The sequence below is a fragment of the Helianthus annuus genome, chromosome 16, assembly GCF_002127325.2.
Source record: "Helianthus annuus cultivar XRQ/B chromosome 16, HanXRQr2.0-SUNRISE, whole genome shotgun sequence".
NCBI classification, from domain to species: Eukaryota; Viridiplantae; Streptophyta; class Magnoliopsida; order Asterales; family Asteraceae; genus Helianthus; species Helianthus annuus.
Window position 1 is genome coordinate 99,322,649 of NC_035448.2, and position 5,521 is coordinate 99,328,169.

Sequence of the window (5,521 nt, forward strand, 5' to 3'; positions counted from 1 at the left end):
CTTCTTGGCTAACGGAACTGAAGCTTCCCAAGGCAAGAAGCTTTGCCTTATAAATCCCTTATCTAACAACTCCTGAAGCTGCATTGACAACTCTTGCCTCTCTAAAGGCGAAAGTCGATAAGGTGTCTTAGCTACAGGCGCCTGGAACCAAGTCAATGTGGAACTCGACTTGTTTTTGAGGGGGTGATCCTAACAAGCCTTCGGGGAAGACTTCAGGATATTCCCTTACCACAGGGATATCTTCGAGCTTCTGTCCTTCGGCTTCTTTGTCCACGACATGAGCTATGAAGGCAACACATCCTTTACGCAAACACTTCTGTGCCTTCAAACAACTAATAATTCGTAGAGGCGTATCTAGCTTCTCCCCATGAATCATGATCGTCTCTTCATTCGTCATCGGGATGCAAATAATTTTCCTCATGGGTACTATCTCAACATGATCCCTCGACAGCCAATCCTTCCCAACTACGACGTCGAAGCTTCCTAAATCAACTGGTAGAAAATCTATTGAAATCTCACGCTCTCCAGCTCTATAACACAGACTCTAATCACTTCATTAGCTTCTACTAGCTTCCCATTAGCTAGTTCTTATTGAGTACGGGATATCTAACTTACTTTCTATTAAACCAAGTATATTCTTAAACTCTAGAGATACGAAGCTATAGTCGGCAATGGTATCAAATAGCACAGATGCAAAGTGTTGTTTAATATGGAACGTACCAGTGACTTCGTTCGGACTCTGGCGTGCTTCATGAGCTCCAATGTTGTACGCTCTTCCATGGTTGTGGTTATACTTCCTAGGGCAATCTTTCCTAAAGTGCCCCACGTCCCCACATTTGTAGTAGACTGGAACTCTACCACTATCATTTTCTTCTTGGTTGCCGTCATCATTTCCTCCTTGTCTAGGATAATTCGCCCAACAAGCATCCTTGTTGTGTCCTTCCTTTCCGCACCTATCGCACTTAGGCCTCAGACATTGACCTCCATGGTGAAACTTGCACTCATCACAGCCTTAACCTTGTTCTTAATCATTACTGTTTCCATTCTGATAGCCGTTGTTGCTGTCGTTGTTTCCTCCGCGATTGCCGCTACCATCTTGACCTTCGTTTCCATGTTCAGTACCCTGCCTACACATCTCCTTGTGTAACACTTATCTTAAATCTCTATTATTCTAATGTTAAAATACGGGCCTTTTTAAAACAGAATGCATACTTACCAAAACTTAATTAACAAGTTAAGATAAACATTGTTTAGGCGATTTAACATAACCAACCTTTTAGCTTAAAACATTCACTGCTAATAAAGTTTTCAAAAACAACATAGTCTAGCTAGAAGAGATTAGCGCGGAAGTCTTCAAAAATAGTGTTCGGTTCTTTATCACGCTTGATCGGCATCCGTAGCTAACGAACATCACCTGAGGTCAAAACCACATAAGTAATTAGTTTTGACAATAATAACCGAGCCTTGACAAGCCCTAGTGACAAAAACATAACAAAAATAATAAAATTCTGGTTTCAATTCTGTCGCGCCACGTGCCAGAACTAGTCAACATCTTCGCGTGCCGCGGGCGGCCCTGTGTGTCGCGCAGGATCCTTGTGCCCCCGTCGCGTGGCGCGGGGGAGTGCATTTTCCAGCAGGTCCAGTTTCTGGACCTGCATTTTGCCCAGCTCCGAAAATTTAATAAATTCTAACTTTGAACCATCATAACTTTTGACTCGAGCGTCCGTTTTAGCCGATTCTTCTTCCTTCGCGACCGTAATTAAATTATGGACCTGTTTACCAACATTACTCGCATAAATTTTCAGTTTAAAAACAGAATGCATACTTACCAAAACTTAATTAACAAGTTAAGATAAACATTGTTTAGGCGATTTAACATAACCAACCTTTTAGCTTAAAACATTCACTACTAATAAAGTTTTCAAAAACAACATAGTCTAGCTAGAAGAGATTAGCGCGGAAGTATTCAAAAATAGTGTTAGGTTCTTTATCATGCTTGATCGGCATCCGTAGCTAACGAACATCACCTGAGGTCAAAACCACATAAGTAATTAGTTTTGACAATAATAACCGAGCCTTGACAAGCCCTAATGACAAAAACATAACAAAAATAATAAAATTCTGGTTTCAATTCTGTCGCGCCATGCGCCAGAACCAGTCAACGTCTTCGCGTGCCGCGGGCGGCCCCGCGTGTCGCGCCGGATCCTTGTACCCCCGTCGCGTGGCGCGGGGGAGTGCATTTTCCAGCAGGTCCGGTTTCTGGACCTGCATTTTGCCCAGCTACGAAAATTTACTAAATTCTAACTTTGAACCATCATAATTTTTGACTCGGGCGTCCGTTTTAGCCGATTCTTTTTCCTACGCGACCGTACTTAAATTACGGACCCGTTTATCAACATTACTCACATAAATTTTCAGTTTAAAAACAGTTGGCCTTTATTTTGGCTCTTTGTTTATTCGAGCCGTTTGTTTACAAGTTCAACAACTTGTTTTATTGTCATCTTATGTCTACGACCGATTTACCCAATCCCGGTTTACCCACTATAGCGTTTTGCTCCCTTCTAGAGGGACACTTAGGCAGTAATCTTCGTGCTTGTTTTCAAGGATTTAAACATGCTTTTCGAAATCATTTGACAAATAAAAATTCCGAGTTTTAATCCCTCTACAAGGGTTCATGTTTTTGCAACTAGTTAGCGTGTCCGCTTCACGGCTTACGCTTTGTTTATGGTCATTGACTTAGACGTTTACTACTCAGCCTGTTTTGACCCGTTTGGCTGTCGAATGGAGACCACCATTTCGAGACATTCCAAACTCTATTTCTAATACATGTTTTGACCCGTTTTATTTGTCTAAGGCACTTCGTCACTTCCGCGACTTAACGGGTTTTCCTCTTTGGCTAATTCCAATAAAACTAACTAGAAATAAATAAATAAACATAATGTACGAAACCATAGGTCACGTACTTACATAACTCGTCAATGTTGGTTTCTCACCATAATTACCCATTCCTGGGCTTGTCAACCCAAATTTAACAAATGATGTTTAAGTTGTTTCAAACACTTAACAATTCGTCCATTATTTAAACCGTTGGGTTTGTCGAGTGAGTTGCATCACTTCATTGACATTCCAACACGGCTATTTTAAGCAATGATGTTAACAACATACTTATTTAACTAGTTTGACCCGTTTGGTTGTCGAGTGAATTACACCACTTCATTGACATACCAAACGCCATCATTTTCGCTATATCAATATTAAACATATCTACAACTAGGTTTATCTATATAAATGTAACGAGACAACAAGTCATGTACCTTTAAAGCGCACCCTTCAAACGCGTATCTTCTCCAGCTTGTCCACTCGACGATCCGGATTCCTCGCCTAAAGAGTTCAATTCACATTCAATTTAGAACTCTTTTCATAGTTATTACCGCATAATTTGCTAAAATAATCAAATATGCGTTTTCATCCGATTCTTAACATATTAACCCTCACTTAGGCATTTTAACGAACACCTAGCGGGTCTGATTTTTATCTAACTAGAATCAAGTCCACAACTTGTTATTTTCGCATATTAATTCACACAATTTGGTTTCATCATGTCAAGCATGCATTCAAATGTTAAATTCATCATATAGATACCAAGTAATATCACTTGTGATAGTGATAATTCTAGTATTCAGCCTATTTTGCAAAACCCACTTATTCTATGAATGGGTTCTTATAAATTTCATAATTTTTGACATGATTTCTGCAATTATCAACTAGTATTTGTTTTTAAACTTGTTTTCATTACAAGTTTCATCTATATATCACATAATCAAGCTAAATTTCGATTTTTCACAATTTGTCTAGAACTTGAGATGAATCAAAGACACTAAAATTCGCATACCTTATGATCCCTTCAACGAAGTGATCACGAATTTGTGCTTGGAAATCGATTTAGACTAGATTGGAGCCCTCAATTTGGTGGAAATTTCTCACACCCCGACCACGTAAAACAACAAAACGTGGCGGAATTGTCGGGGAGTGTTGTAACAGAATCATTGTTTCATAACACATGGAAAATTGAAATGTTGTTTTATTGATTAAAAGAAATTACAATGTCTTAACAAACAAAGAAACATAACATAATCAACTAGTCTTGCATCTTTTAATGTCACTAAGGCCTCGTGCATTCCTATGTGAGCATACACCAATATCATCATCATATAACACCAACTATTGTACCTGAAACACATGTGAAATTACGTCAGCATAAAAATGCCGGCGAGTACATAGGTTTTATTGAATTAGGATTCATGACTTATAAGTTTGGAAAAAGTTGTTTAACAAAAGTCAGTCATGATCCTTGTAAAATGTTTTGTTTTATAAATCGTTTGGAAATCGATGATAGATATGTATAGTAAAAAAAGATGATGTAAGGTTAAATGAATAACCAAGTAAAATGAATTTGTATAAAACAAATTGTTTTGTAAAACAATGTCTTGTGAAAAATATGTCATTTGTATAAAATGTATAAGTCCAAATTGAATGATTATAAATAACGCTACGACATGTAATATAATACAAGCACTTATATATAGGAAGACCAGCGGCGTATCCACCATGCTTGTATCACATTACACACGTCTCGTTACTTAAATCATTTACCCAAACAAACCACCAATGTAAATTGCCCATGTCTAAACCAATTGTCAAATGTCTCTGTGAAAACCATGTCAAAATGTTTATGTCAAAATGTAGTCCATGAAATGTGTATATCAATATCAAAAATGTCTATGTCAAATGCCAATCAAGTAATGTGTAAATAAAATGTCATGTATGGCAAGTGAAATATGTATCAACTAAACCATAGGTAAAAATGCACAAACAATGTACTAAGTATGCGACAAATGGGCATACATAGCATGTGATGTAAAATGTACTAAGTATGATGAACATACATAGCATGAAAAGGTAATGTAAAACAATGTACTAAGTATGCACACAATGGGCATACATAGCAAAAACATAATGAAATCATGTAATAATAGTGTACTAGTGAACATAGCAAGTATATGATATGAAAACATGAAAAGCATGAATGTAACAAGTAGGCACATGTGTTTCACCCCAAAACATTTGAAAAACAGTAAAAGAGGGGTCTATGTACTCACTTGAGGGTGCTTAGAAGTCTTGACTAACAACCAAGCAAAGCTAGAGGGATCACGGAAATCAAACGACACCTAATATAGGTAACTACATTAATAACCGGACCTAACTCGGAAGATCGGATAGTATGAGGTTTCGTAAACCAAATGAGTATTGGAACTCATATGATATGGTTTAACAAAGCCTACATACTAATATGAAACCTAACCTAAGTGCTTACGACCCATTACGACCCGTTTAGGTAGCTTACGCTACTTTAACGCGTCGTTCGCGTAAAACGCGTTCAGAACGCCTAACTAGTCCTATGACAAGTAATATATGCCTTAACATGTCTAATATTATTGTCTAATCAGTTTAGATGTCAAAA

The 5,521-nt window shown here is 37.8% G+C and overlaps 1 long non-coding RNA gene across 1 annotated transcript; it reads right to left on the reverse strand.

The window, feature by feature from the left end:
* Positions 1 to 1,327: 1,327 nt before the first annotated feature.
* LOC118488356 lies at positions 1,328 to 3,976 on the reverse strand. The gene is made up of 3 exons (XR_004884357.1): positions 3,893 to 3,976; positions 3,315 to 3,381; positions 1,328 to 1,414 (listed from the first exon to the last, which is right to left on the reverse strand). It is a non-coding gene; the product is annotated as an uncharacterized LOC118488356 (long non-coding RNA).
* Between the last annotated feature and the right edge of the window lie 1,545 nt (positions 3,977 to 5,521).